Here is a 14,819-nt window from a genome sequence, read left to right as displayed (position 1 = left end):
GCAGATGAATCAAATGCTTACTCTGTCCTCAAGCTCTTTACAGGCTAGTAGCTATATGTACATGTGAGTTTAATGTAAGGCACAGATAATAAGAGCAATGAAAGAGCCAGAAGTATTTTCCCAAAGTTCTGAAAATCTGGAACTTAATCTTTTTTTTTTTTTTCCTTTTCCAATCAGGTAGATCATAGGGCTCAGTGACTTTTGGGCTCTATCTTCTCCTGTCTGTGCAGTGAAACTAATGTTAAGAAGGTGATCCCTGAGAACCTGCAAGAACTTATTACTGTAAGATTCACTTATGGTTTACTGGGCTGATGTAGGAAAGGTGTGGGGCAAAGAAACAAAACGAGATTTTATTCTGCACCACCCAGAATCATGTCACCAGGATATTCTGTTCATGGCTAGGAGACTCCCTGGACCACAAGCAGACCAACAACGTACTTTTCAGTGACTTCAAAAGTTCTCTGTGTTTTTGGGATTTTGAGGGGGACGTGGCAACAAGTTCTTACTGTTTGACTAGACAGATTGTCAACAAAGGAAAAAGAGAGAGGGATAAATAATAAGAATGGTTAATCCTTACAATAATTTAATGGGTGAGGTCAATATTACCACCCTATTTTATAGATTAAAACACTGAGGCACAGAAAAATCCAGCAACATGACCTATATCACACAGTTAATAAGCATTGGGGCCAGGATTTTGCAAACTCCAGCAGTATGCAGAGAAATCATGCTTAACTCCTATGTTATGCTCTTTTTAAAAAATATTTATTTTAGAGAGAAAGAAAGAGAAAGCAGGAGTGGAGGGGCAGAGGGAGAGGGAGAGAATCTTAAGCAGACTCAGCACTGAGTGTGGAGCTTGATGCAGGGCTTGATCCCACGACCATGAGATCATGAACTGAACCGAAACTTAGTTGGACACTCAACCGCCGGCATCCCCCAGGAACGCTTCCCTCCTCACATTATACTCTTAACAACATAGTACAAAAGTGAGCAAAGTAAATGAAGGGGCAATTCACAGGTGAACAAATATAATGGATAATATTTAAAAGGATTTTCAGCCTTTCTGAAATACAGAATTTTAAAAAATGCCAGTCTTAGGCCTGACGGTGATACAGTATCCGTTATATTTGCTCAATCCTGCTGTTGAACCAGGAAAAACAGCTGTAAAAAACAGCCGTCTAATTTTTTATTATTATAAAATTATAAAAAAATGGATGTGGTTGAGTGCCAATAAAACTTTATTTACAAAAACAGGCAGCAGGCCAGATTTGGCTAGAGGGCCATAGTCTGCCGATTTCTGCATTATGATATTCTCTGCAATAGAAGTACAAAAAAGAGCAGATAAACAACATGAAGGAATATCACAGATATAATATTAAGAAAAAAACACAAATAATGTATGGATAATGTGTATGATAAGACTCAAATGTTGTGAAGAATATGTCAAAACATACACAAGAGTTGTATGTTCAAAAATATATGCACAAATGTATACATGTCGGTGCAGGCAAAGTGTGGAATGACATACTCAAACTCCTACCATTGGCTCCTTCAGGGGTAGTTACGTAGGTAGACACTTACTGGCATTTTATATATGTGCTCTGACTTGTTTGGCTCTAGAGACCGACACATAATATTATTAGAATTGAAAGAAAGAGCAAACAGATGCCTAGGTGGCTCAGCGGTTGAGCATCTGCCTTCAGCTCAGGACATGATCCTGGGGTCCTGGGATTGAGTCCTGCATCGGGCTCCCCGCAGGGAGCCTGCTTTTCCCTCTATGTCTCTGCCTCTTTCTATGTGTTTCTCACTAATAAATAAATAACTTTTTTTTTTTAAAGAGCAAACAGTATGCCATAGAAGAAAAAAGAAAGAAGGGGAAAAGGAGAGAAGAAGGGAAGAAGGAGGGAGGGAGAAGGAAAAAGGGAGGAATAGAGGGAGGAAGGAAGGAAGGGAGGAGGAAAGGGAGGAAGGAAAAAGGGAGGAATAAAGAGAGGAAGGAAGGAGAAAGGAAGGAAGGAAGGAGGAGGAAGGAAGGGAGGAAGGGTTGGAAGCAGGGAGAGAGGAAGGAATCATTGATTCTCAGCTTTCCCGGTTGGAGAAACACTCTGTAGGAAGGAGCCCTCATGTACCACAGGCAGATTTTTTTCTTAGGTGAAAAGCAGGTTGGGATATGTGCCTGGCACAGAATACAGACCCTCAATAAATTCTGGGCAAGTGAATAACTTCATGAAGGTATTTTCACGAAGGAAAGAGAAAAGATCGATGACTTTCCGGATTTCCCCCCACTCCTTTCCAATTTTTATATGGAAGAAGATTGGCATTGCGGATGAATACATGGTTGAGTTCTTGCGATGCCCCTTATTGACTGAATAACTGCACAGTTTCTAACTTCTCTGTGCCTCAGCTTCCCTCTCTATGCAGGGGGGACCATAATAATAGGTATTATTACTAATAATAGAAGGCATGTCTACCAAAGCACCATTGTGAGGACACAATGAGGTAACATGTAACATGCTTGGAGCAATGCTTATACTGAAAAGGTTGAACCAAACGCTGCTGATATTTGACTCTATCCTATAAAACTGGCAACTTAATATGGTAACACTCCCTAAACATTAGATCTTGCTTTGCAAGTCTTGCCAGTCTCCGGGGGTGGGGTGAGAATCAGCTGTGGGTATAAGCATAGTGCACTGGAGCAAACTGTGGGCTGTGGAGACAGATGTGGGTTCTGACCCTGCTTCTACAAACTGTGTGACTTTTGGCAAAGTCATTTCCCCTTACTGAGATCAGCCTTATCTGTAAAATGAGATGAGAGTTCTGCTTGCTATGAGAGTCTCAGTTGCTATGAGAGTTCCGCAGAAAATATGAGTCCTTGCACATGGTCAGCATCCAGGAAGAGCATTTGTGTTACGGGTGACCCACAATGCCCTTCCCTTCCCATTGGTTCTGTGGATGCTCATGTGCTCTTCTCTGTGGTTGTTAACACTCTCCTGCTTTTGTTTCCACTGGTAGAAAACTTCCCTCTGCCATTGTATGGAGCTCTTTGCCTCCAATCCAGTCCTGTCTTTTCCCTGGGAATGCCTACCATGCTCTTCTTTTCCTTCCTCTACAACTTTTCCATTCTTAGCTGTAGCTGCTCCAGTCCCACGTGAGTGTCTATTTAGTTACTACATCTCTTCTAGAGGACTGACACATTCAGTGTGCATTTCCTTCTGCCCTGGGGCTTAGAACAAGCATCACCACTCTCAGAAATTATCCCTCGGTGATGACCCCTTAACTTCTGTGATTCTAGGCAGGATCTGGGCACCTCCTGTCCTTGAGGTGAACGTCTGCCACACATCATATCCAGTTCTCACAACCTTTCATATGCTCTTTGGCCTATTTTTATCTTCTAAAAGTGTTTATTCTGATGTCTGAGGATTTAACCACCTTTCCTAAAATTTTCTTCCCATTTTTTTTTCAAGTTCCATGAAAGGAACTCTCAATAAACTGTTTGAATATGTTGGATTTGGGGGGGCTATCTACTAGCTTTACAACTTCCCATCCCTAAGCTCCAATCTGAAGTACACGGACCTTTGCTAAAATTAGCAACTCAGGAAACAACAGTTGTTGGCAGGGATGCAGAGAAAGGGGAGCTCTCTCACACTGTTGGTGGGAATGCAAGCTGGTGCAGCCACTCTGGAAAACAGTGTGGAGGTTTCTCAAGAAGTTAAAAATAGAGCTACCCTATGACCCAGCAATTGCACTACTGGGGATTTACCCAAAGCAAACAAACATAGTGATCTGAAGGGGCACATGCCTGCCAATGTTTATAGCAGCAATATCCACAATAGCTGAAATACGGAGAGAGCCCAGAAGTCCATCAACAGACGAATGAATAAAGAAGTGCTCTGTATACACAGTGGAATATTACTCAACCATCAAAAAGGATGAAATCTTGCCATTTGCAGTAATGTGGATGAAGCTTGAGGGTATCATGCAAAGTGAAATAAGTCAGTCAGGGGAAACCAATTATCATATGCTTTCACTAATATGTAGAATTTAAGAAACAAAACAAATAAACCCAGGGGAAGGGAAAGAAAAATAAAATAAAATGAAAGCAGAGAGGGAGACAAGCCATAAGAGACTCTTAACTCTAGGGAACAAGCTGAGGGTTGCTGGAAGGGAGGGGCGGGGGATGGGGTAACTGGGGGATGGGCATTAGGGAGGGCACTTGATGTAATGAGCACTGGGTGTTGCATACAACTGATGAATCACTGAATTCTACTCCTGACACTAATAACGCACCATATGTTAACTAAATTGGATTTAAATTAAAAATTGTTTTTCTTGGAAATGTGACTGTGGGGCAGGGATGGGGAAGCAACTCATGGAAACGAACAGTCTTTTTCTTCAGTTTCTGGTATTTTTGCTGGTGGCAACAGACTTTGCTATCAATTAGAAATGACTGGGGTCTCAGGCTCAGGAAAACTCTAGATAGCAGCCAAAAGATACCAATTCTTTCTGCTATCTCGGCTGTCTTAGGTGCCCTTGCCTGCATGTGAGATTAGTTGAAAATTCATGTGTGTCTGGCTTCATAAACATTCACTATCCCCTATCCATCTCATCAGAAAACAGGAGGTTAAAACTGTACTTACACTCTCTGACCTCTCTGAAGTTTGGCTTTTCTTTTGTTGAGCAGGAGGCTTCTTGAAGGGCGAGTAATGACACCTGACCCCACAGGTGTGCATGGCCAGAGATCACAGAACAGACTGCATGACTTAAGAGCATGACATTCAAAATTCATGCTGTGCTCAAGGGAAAGCCATTTTAAGGACCAAAATCCTGAACAGATTTTGTTCAGTACTCATCCACCTAAACAGCTCTTCGTTTTTTTCTCAACCGTTCACCCTCTCTAATTCTTCCCATTGCAAGTGTTTCATCCTGGCATTCAGATGATTGGGTTGACTTATTCGGTGCATGACTTGGGAAAATCACCCAACCTTTCTGAGCTCTAGTTTACCTCTTTGCAAAACGGGGCTAATGATGGCATCATAAAGCAGCTGTAGAGAATTGACATGTGTTGAATCTTGACATGAGCCGTGTGTTTTTTATCGTAGGGATTTTTACTGCTTTTCTATCATCTTGGGTGGTGTGTAGCATCCATTCTTCTTTCCTCTGATAGCAAGCATTCAATTTCCTTTGGGGGATCTCCCTCTACCCTGATGCAGGTGCTTTTGGTGGGACTGTGGGTCTAGGAGCCTCCTTTCTCACCATTGATGGGTCCTTTACAAGATCGTATTTTTGCCTCACCCAACATACCTAAAGGGAAGTTACATACTCCACATATGGTCAAGCAGACTTTGGGGCTTGGGGATCTTAAATATTAGACAAAGTAACTGGAAGATGCAGCTAGAATTCATTCCCCATGGGAGCAGCTTTGCTATGGGGCTACAGATTCCTCTGAGGGTCTCCAGGTTCCTATCTTAGGACACCCCCATCCTTCATCTTTCTCATTAATCTTTTTGCTTTCCTTATATCTTCCCTACATCTTTCTTTTAGTCTTTTTAAAAAAAATTATTTGCAAAAAAAAAAATCCCTATTTACCGCATGAACATTATTTTATTTGATCCTGACAGTAAGTGATCCTATGAGGTGGGTACGATAATTGCTTCCACTGTCCCTGAGAAGACTAAGACTCATGTCAAGTTACTCACCTGAGTCATCTAGTAGGAGGAAAAGCGGGAATTTAGAACCCAGATAAGGAGAGAAGGATAAATAATTAGATGCAAGCATTTGAAGGCACCTTGCATAGTCCTTAGCACACAGCACATGGCAACGTTAATTCATTCTAAAATTAACTCTGAGTCTTTGTGGTCAGTGAGAAGTGACTGCTTACTGTGAGGGTAACAAATAACATCCCCAGGATGAGAAAATGTAAACCAAAGTGACAATTCAGTGACTGTCATGTTGTTTGTCCTCTTTGTGTGTTTTTTGAAACTTGGGCTTTTTAGGGGCATGTTCTCTGCTCTGAAATCTCATTGCATTTCCAGAGAATATTAGGATTTTTGGGTACTTGAGCTGCATTGAACAAGGTCTATCAGGAACTAGCCACAAGGTTTGGGTTAAAATCCTTTCCTCATGGTTCCATGTGGTCTGGACCTTGAAACAGCCACTGCCACAGCGTCCAGATCCACTGACATGTTCGTTCTGCAGCAAGCAGCAACAGTCCCTGAGCCTTCCCATCGTCCTTGAAGAGCATATAGCACTAACAGTCTGGCAAGTGTTTCCAAGCTAATTGTTTAACAGAAATTCTGCAAGATAGCAGTGACTATTCACCAGGTGTTTAAAACTGGTAGAAATCTAACTGCATGGCAACCATTTCGATAAATGCTGTTATTAAGTTTTATTTGTACTTCCCTCTTTATTTCTCAAGAGGACAGTTTGATTTCTTTTCAGGGATATTTTCATTCAAGAAAATCGGATTTAGATTTACTTTTTGTATATGCCTGGTGTTGTACTGATCCACAATAAAATCTCAGGCCCTTGAGTGTCGATTATGCATAGAAGCAGTTTTTAATAGAATGAATTCCTAGGAGAAAGTCAAACAGTGTCTGTTCTTTTCCCTTCCTTTTTGAGACATTTTATATTTCTACTTTTCCTTTCTCCTTTTCTTTCTTTTTCTTTTCTTCTTTTCACCTCTCTTCCTCTCCTCTCATCCTTTCTTTTTCCTTCCTTCCTTCCTTCCTTCCTTCCTTCCTTCCTTCCTTCCTTCCTTCCTTCCTTCATTATTTTGTTCTTTCATCCAAGACTAATATAGGATGAACTCCAGGCTCCTTGAGGGTGATCATGTCAAATTAACTCTGACGTTTCCTAATAGGTCATTCTGGTCACTTGGAAATGAAGAAAGGTAGAACTCTCCAGGGCCTGCATTTGTTTAGTACCATCAGCATCATGCTCCCCAGCTTTCTTTCAAATATATTTTCCATTGTAATAGAGTGGTGTGGATTTGGAAGACTCAGGGATGGCCTCACTTTCTGACTCTTGCCTTGGTCAATATTTCAATAATCAGTAGGAGAGCCCACACTGTGGAACTTAACCTCTGGTCTTTGCACACACTCACTCTTCAGCTGAGTCCCTGATCTCATGGAAGTCAGCTTTCACATGTACCTCTTGTTAAGCTTGTGGCTGTGTTTTAAAATAATGAGACCAGTTCGAATGGGGTGCTCCGGGGGAGGGAGCAGGCTTCTTTGGTGTGGTGCTCCATAATACTTGGTCTTGGGATCTGTCATCCTTACAAAGATCTACTTTCAGGATTTCACCACAGCTTGGCCTACCTGAGTGTCTCCTTTTTTTTTTTTTTTTTTTAAAGATTTTATTTATTTAATCATGAAAGACACACAGAGAGAAGCAAAGACATAGACAGAGGGAGAAGCAGGCCCCTGTGGGGAGCCCTTTCGGGACTCAATCCCAGGATCCTGGGATCACGCCCTGAGCTGAAGGGAGATGCTCAACCACTGAGCCAACCAGGGGCCCCTGAGTGTCTCCTCTGGTGGGGGAAAGTTTTCTTTATCCCATGGGTATCCTCAAATGTGGTTCATGGGTTTTTCTGGAGGATCTGCTGGCTGAATCATTACATATATGTGTCTCCCTATAAAGGAATCCCTTTAGGGATGACTTCTTTTACACAATTTTATGCCCAGATGAACTTGGAAGAGGGACTTGAGGCAGTTGTGTTCATTTTTCATGTAAAGAATAAATAACATTTCCTTATAATGATCAGTAGTGAAAACATGTCCTAAACCAGAATACATTACTCTCACAAAGCTCCAAAGAGATGTTGACAGTCTATATGTGAGGGGTTGTAAACCTAGAGTTTGTCAGTTTTCTTGAATGCAAACTTATTACTCTGAATTTAAGGTGCATGTGTAGAAGTTCAAGGGAATGATCGTTGTAACTGTGACATGGTAAACATAAAATACATTTACAGCATTTAGCGTAGTAACCACCTAATGAGTGCTAATTACTATTTTTTGCTATTGATCTCTTGAAAGATAGAATATTTGGAAAAATGCAGTTGAATTCATTGCTGTTAAGTGTTTGACTTTTATACACTAAAAAGATACATTTTGATAAATCATTGAATCGTAGAGTCCTAGATGTTAAGTGGCTTGACTAAAGCCAACGTGGTGGTTTCAGAAATCATGTAAATCATTGACTTTCCTCCCATCAGGAGATAGAGCCTAATTCTCTTTTTCTTGAATATGGACAGGGCTTTGTGGCTTGCTTCTACTGAACAGAATGCAGCAGAAGCAAAGCTACGTGACTTTCCAGACTGGGTCATAAAAGGCAACACAACGCATCTGGCTCTCTCTCTATATCTTGCCGTGCTCTCTCTTGGAATCCAGCTGCCATGCCACAAGGAAGGGCAGGTTGCAAGTCAGGATTTGGCCAACATGTGTGCTGTGCTGAAGTCCCAGCTGATTGCCAGCATCAGAAGCCAGGTTTGTAAGGAAGACTTCAAGATGACTCCAGCCCCAGGCACCATCTGACTGCGATTGCTCTGCACCTGCAATCTGAATAGGACCCACCTCCTGAGTCCCGAAACTTCCAAAGAGGAAATACTAAGAATTGATTAATGTTGTATATGCCACAAAGTTTGGTGTGGTTTTTTTTTTTTTTCTTTTTTTTCTTTTTTTTCTTTTTTTTTTGGTGTGGTTTTTATATAGCCCGTAGATAACCAAAGCACACAACAGAGGCCCCAGAATTAGAACTCAGTCTTTTTGACTTTTTGTCTATCGCTTTTATTATTTCATTAAAATAATCTGTTGGCTTTCATTTGGTTTAGATAAGAATTTACAAAATGCTTATATTTTAGGTACACTGAGAGTCTTAGATGATTTTTAGAAATGAAGTAGCTGGGAGGGTATCAGAGATCATTTGTTTGAACCTCCTAATGATGTGGAAGTGTAAATTAGGCCTCAGAGAGTTCATTATTTAGGACCATTGCAAATGGTGAGATGCAATGCTTATTTAAAACTTGTTAAGTGTCTAAATGCTGCATTGTAGAGGGCAGTGATAACAGTCATAAGCAATGGCGCTCGACCGAGTTGTCCCCACACACAATTGACCAACGGTGCGTGGTTAGTTATTATCAGGTTCACTTGATCAAATAATTTGGGCTTCTGCTTGATATTGGAAGGCCCGAATTACGCCCTAGGAGTACATTTATTTTCTAGCATCCACTTCATTTTGTGTTTTGTCGACAGAACCAAAATGCTCACTTAAATGCATCCAGAGTCGCGCACACATATGGTTATCCATTTGTAGACTTTTACATTATAGTTTGAAAGCTTTTCTCCTTTTCTCTTGGCAGCTATTGGAAGAAATGGATTAGAAAATTGAAAAATCTAAAAGACTGAATCAAGGTGTGTGAAAAACAGGGTGTTTCCCAAAGAAGCCAGTCTTCTGGGGTTTGGCAAGGGAATGCGGATTGCCACCATCAACCAGAGTGGCCTCTGAGAATCCTGGGGGAAGATTGTAAGAAGGTGATTGGGAATTTCTATTTTTGTTTCTGCCCACTATGCATATATCTGCCTGAGGGATAGAAAGTTAATCTCCAGTTACCCAGATTTTTTTTTTTTTTCTTTTTCTGCTGCTGCCAGTGCTTTTTAGTGGCTGCAGCTCTTCTAGTTCCCTGAGGCTGAGCGAAGGAGGAGGCCTTGGGAGGCCCAGGTGCCACCACCGACAGCACGTTTGATACATTAAACATAAAGCCCCCCTTTTTCCTCTGCCAAGTGCTCAGCAGTACAATTTTATTGGTGCCTGGATGCCTCTTCCTTACATTTCTAAATCTTTTACACTTTCAAGTGTAACTTTACTTGAATTGTTTTGGGCTTTTTAGTCTCTTTTGTTCTGATTTTGGTTGGGGTGTTGATGGATTGATTTGTGATTTCCACAGATTGTATGAATTTTCCCACCAGCTCTCAGGGAGGAGGAGTTTTCCCTGAGAAAGAGGACACTCTAACTTCTGAATATGTCTGAGGCCTTAGTGTAGAGGAGGGCTTGAGTGTTTTTCTTCTTTATTTTCTTGGTCATTGGCTCAGAACATAGTAGACACATCTCTGATTATGAAGGGAGTAGAACTAGCTACCTTTTTTCCTGGTCCTGCAGTTCATCTGAGAAAAAGCCACTCTGGTGTCAGGAGACCTACGTTCAACCTTACCTCCATCATTTATGAGACTAGAGTAAATAATTTAACTTCCTGAAACCTCAGGCTTCTCATGTGTAAAATGGGAATAATAGTGATCACTTTATCAATTACGGAGTTAGAATTTGGCAGCTATCAATCCAGCATTTGGGATTTTTTTTCTTTTTTCTTTCGCTTTGCTTCTTTGTAACATAATCTAGGTCCATATTTGAATTTAATGTACTGATATTCAAGTTGAGAAAGAGAAAATGGGATAATTCCATTGTTATTTTATATGTAAAATAAAGGATCAAGTTTAAGAAATGTTCACTCTAATGAAAACTGAAATTTTACCTGTCTGCATCTCCTCTGGGTTAAAAGTTGTGTTTCAGAAGTCTCTAAGTTCTCTCCTCTCCTCTCCCCACCCAGGGAGAATTTCCTGGGAGATGTAATACTTTAACCCATTCAGGATAAATGAATTTCAGATAAACTTGAAACAAGTCCTCCTGACAGGGGTATCGCTTTCATAGCAAGAGATGAAAGCATATTACTAATGCTATGCTCATTTTTTCCAAAGCAATGACTCCTGCTGAGTTTTATTATTGAAAACATTATATTCCACGTCGGGAATGCAGCCAGAGTCCAGGGACTATAGGTTTAGTGCCCTAGGTATGAGGTGAACACATGATAGTTGTTAGGATTGGTGAAGAAGTGATAAATATTCCTGTTTTCCTTTTTGTTTTTTAAACAAAAGATTGCAAAAAAAATAATAAAACAAAAGATTGCAAGCCTTTAAATCATCTAAATGCAACCCAATTAAATTTATGGGTGAGAAATTAGAAGGCTTGATGTCTCGCATTATAGAAGGAAGGCTTAAGTTTCTTTTTCTAGGTTACATTGACGATCCGGGGAGGAAACACTGTTGTAGAAAATCCAAGAAACAGAACAATGGAGTTCTATAATGTGAAAATCTCCTGTTGTTAAGACTACACTAGAAAATCCTTAGGAAGGCAACTCATTGGAGGCTGACATCTGTGTCGGGAAATCCACTGCAGCCAGTTTTTCCTCTAATATTGGAGCAGATGGTGCTTGCTTTCGTTGGGCACCAGGGGAAGATGTTGGCTTGCATTTGGGGGCAGGTGTGTGAAAAGCAGCTTCCTGTTAGTTAGCCTTACATTCACACTCACTATGGTGAGGTGAGAGCTCATGTTGGGGAGACACATGGGAATCTCCCAAAGGGTAGCAGAGTCATGGCCCCATGTCACTCTCATTCCCAGGTGTAGGGACAGGGAATTTTGTTTGGATTCAATTACATTCCTGCTGTAGTTCTTTCTCTCTCCCTCTGTCTCTCTGACTTTCCTTCTTTCTTTTCACCTGAGAGCGTATATTTAAAGCATAATAAGTTAAATGTGAATATAATGGAACTCCCCTGAATATGCATTGAACGTCTGTCATTATTTTTAAATTCCTGTTTTCAGACTCAGCACTTATTAATGTTTCTAATTGACTTCTTTTATTCCCAGAGCTCAGAGTCACAGAAGCTGATAGAGGATGATGCAAGTTTGCTGAATCGCTGCCGTATAGTCTCAGTTCTCTGAGACGTCGATTCCTACTGGTGTCTGCTCAACTCCACAGGGAACCACGGAGCTTTCTTAGGCGGTTGGGGACTGTCTCTTTTGTTCAAAAATGTTCAGCTTTTTACCCTGTCATAGTGAATAATTTATTTAATACAGTCAACTACAGTCAGGCAAAAAAAAAATCATTTGTGTTTCATCAAAGCAGAGACAAACTTTCTATTCATTCTAGTAAAGATTTTTTGAAACAATGCCAACTAAAAGGACTTGTGGTTTTTTTGTTTTTTTGTTTTTTTTTGGTTCAGAAACTGGGCATCTGATGCACAGAAGTTGAGGCTGTAAACTCTAAAGTTTTGAAGTAGTATGGAGCAGAAGAACTTGTAGCAGGACTTGAAAAGAACATAGGACTTGCACCAATTGAGTGTGACTCATGTGCCAGGCCTTGGGTGATGAGACTGGTCCTTACTACAAAAGTTCTATATAAGAACTTCTCATATATTAGCTCCTCCTCAAACTACCCCCCAAATCCTATGATGTAAAACTATTATGTTTCTGTCCATTTTAAAGTTGTGGAAACAGACACAGAGAAGTTAAACAACTTGCCCCAGGCCACCGAGCTAGGAATTAAGAGAACTGGGATTCAAACCTACGCAGCCTGGCTTAGTGCCTACATGTTAAACTGCTGCCTCTCTGTTTCCCCTCTACTCTATCTCATTTAATCCTCCTAAGAACTCGGTAGTGCAGCCACCATTATCCACAATTCACATGTGAGGCCACAAAAATGAGCTCAAATTCACCTGCTTATAAGTTGAAGATTCAGGGTTTGGGTCTAGGTTTCTTCAAAAAAGCAGAAAAAAAATGTCCTAGTACTGTTTTAAAGAGGGATCTGAATTTAAGCTGTTGTTATAATAATGCCTCATACGAGCTCTGATACCTTATGTCAGGCACCTATCCTTCTGGAAGCTTGGTTTCCTTATCCATAAAGTGGACCTGATAATATAGCCTGCCTGCCTCATGGATTTGAGGACAGGAGCTAGTGAAGTAGCAGAATAGGGGAAAGCTTCTTTCTCTCCAGTGTCCTTGGCAGTGAATAAGGGAGCCTGTTTGGATCATTTCCCTCTTTCATTTTCTGAGAGACAATATAGCGAGCTGCAACCTGGAAGAGTTACTGTCCTTTCGTGAGCATGGAAGTTACTTCCCAGGAGGGGCCTGGGCACTGAAGTACTTGGATCTGCTTCATCAATCTGTGTGGTGGTGGGTTTTCTAATTTTCCTGACCTTGCTTGGGAGCCCAGGCTCAGGTTGAACCTGAAGGAAGAAAGGGAAGTACTTAAAATAAAAGCAGATATTTTTGCAAAAATGACAAAATATTTTAAGAAAGAAAGTTGTCTCTTAAAATAAGCTACTAGGGTGATTCCTCTTGATGAAGGTTTATTCCCAAGATACACATATAGCTTTATAATCTGGGATAGTAGAATACAGAAAGCCCAAAGATGTATTCATGACATCATATAAGGGCTGATATGATTTCAAAACTCATTAAAATTGACAAACAAGGGATCCCTGGGTGGTGCAGGGGTTTGGCGCCTGCCTTTGGCCCAGGGCGCTATCCTGGAGACCCGGGATCGAATCCCACGTCGGGCTCCCAGTGCATGGAGCCTGCTTCTCCCTCTGCCTATGTCTCTGCCTCTCTCTCTCTCTCTCTCTCTCTCTCTGTGTGACAATCATAAATAGATAAAAATTAAAAAAAAATTGACCAACGTTATATAAGATCCTCAAGGTATGATTCTGGGAGACTTGGGTGGTAAATGAAGGCAAAAGTTGGACTATGATTATGAAGAATAGAATTTATGAGAGAGAATCCAGTACCCATGGAGGAAAGCTAAAATGGTAGGCTGGTTAGATGGGGAGGCAGGCTGGCTTCAGGCAATGGAAAAGGTCATTAGATTGGAACTTAGCCTCATCTTTCCGTAACTCCTGGAACCATGCTTTTACTGAATTCCTATTTCCATTATCTATTGCTGTGTAATTATTCTGGGAGTTAGCTGGGTTGTTTTCTGTTGGTTTTGCCTGTGTGCTTTCACAGGGCTGTACTGAGCTACAAGGTTGACTGGAGTTTGGGCTCAGCTGGGACAGCTGAAATGGTTGGACCTTATTTCTCCATAGTCTTTTATTCTCCAGAAGGTTAGGCCATGCCATGTTGGGGGCAGCATTACAAGAGGATGAATCCCAAACTTACAAGTTCCTTTCAAATCCCTATTTCTGTCATGTTTGTTGATATCTTGTTGGCCCAAGAAATACACGTAGTCAAGCTCAGAGTCAATGCAAGACGATTCAATGAAAAGATGTGGGTACTGGGAGGTCTGATTCATTGGGGGAGATGAATCTGACAGTCTATCATAGCTTGCTCTCCAGTTTTTCCCATATTCAAATACATTCATCACTTCTAAGACCCTCAGAGTCTCACCTAATCATTTGCGTGCAGCTCTTCTTAGTCCTGAGATCCGCGGATTAAGAAAAGAGGTTACCCGACCCCTACACCAAACACTATGGTAGGACAGAAGATAGAGTCAAGATAACCAGTGCAGAAAACCTAATTCAAAAAGGACAGAGAGGTGGGATGTGAGGGTGAAAGGCTCTGACATTTGTCACCTACTGATCACCAGGGTTGATCTGGCTGGCAAGGTGGGTGTCCCCTTCCTCTCTCAGGGCTCCTTCTGTGTCCCTCCCAAACCTGTGTGCTCAGTGGAAGAGGATGACCTTCCCTGACAGAGGAGGATTGTTCTTTGGTCAAGAATAATCATACCTGAGTAGCTGTATTCCCCTGCTAGACCCTCCAAAGACCCTCTCAAGGTCAGAAGGTAGCGTGGTGAAGCTTCCAGGACTCCAAACACATCCAAATCAGGTACGGCATGTGGCAGCCTGCCCTTCTGAGAAAAACAAAAACAAAAACAAAAACAAAAAAAAAAAGAAAGGAGTAGGAGGAGGCTCATAGCAGTCATTGGTCCTTAACGATTCTGAACTCCAGCCAGGCACACAGCGCAGGGCCTCCTTATTCTAGGGAAGGGAATATTCCTT

The 14,819-nt window shown here is 41.3% G+C and overlaps 1 long non-coding RNA gene across 1 annotated transcript; it reads left to right on the top strand.

Annotated features, from left to right (window-relative positions):
• The first annotated feature begins 7,478 nt into the window (after positions 1–7,478).
• Positions 7,479–11,986, top strand: LOC112653715 (uncharacterized). Its single transcript, XR_003132410.3, has 3 exons — positions 7,479–8,483; positions 9,356–9,527; positions 11,692–11,986. It is a non-coding gene; the product is annotated as an uncharacterized LOC112653715 (long non-coding RNA).
• The last annotated feature ends 2,833 nt before the right edge of the window (positions 11,987–14,819 follow it).

Source organism: Canis lupus, chromosome 3 (genome assembly GCF_003254725.2).
Source record: "Canis lupus dingo isolate Sandy chromosome 3, ASM325472v2, whole genome shotgun sequence".
Classification (NCBI taxonomy): Eukaryota; Metazoa; Chordata; class Mammalia; order Carnivora; family Canidae; genus Canis; species Canis lupus.
Note: the sequence above shows the minus strand (reverse complement) of the source record. Positions and strands in the feature narration are given on the sequence as shown.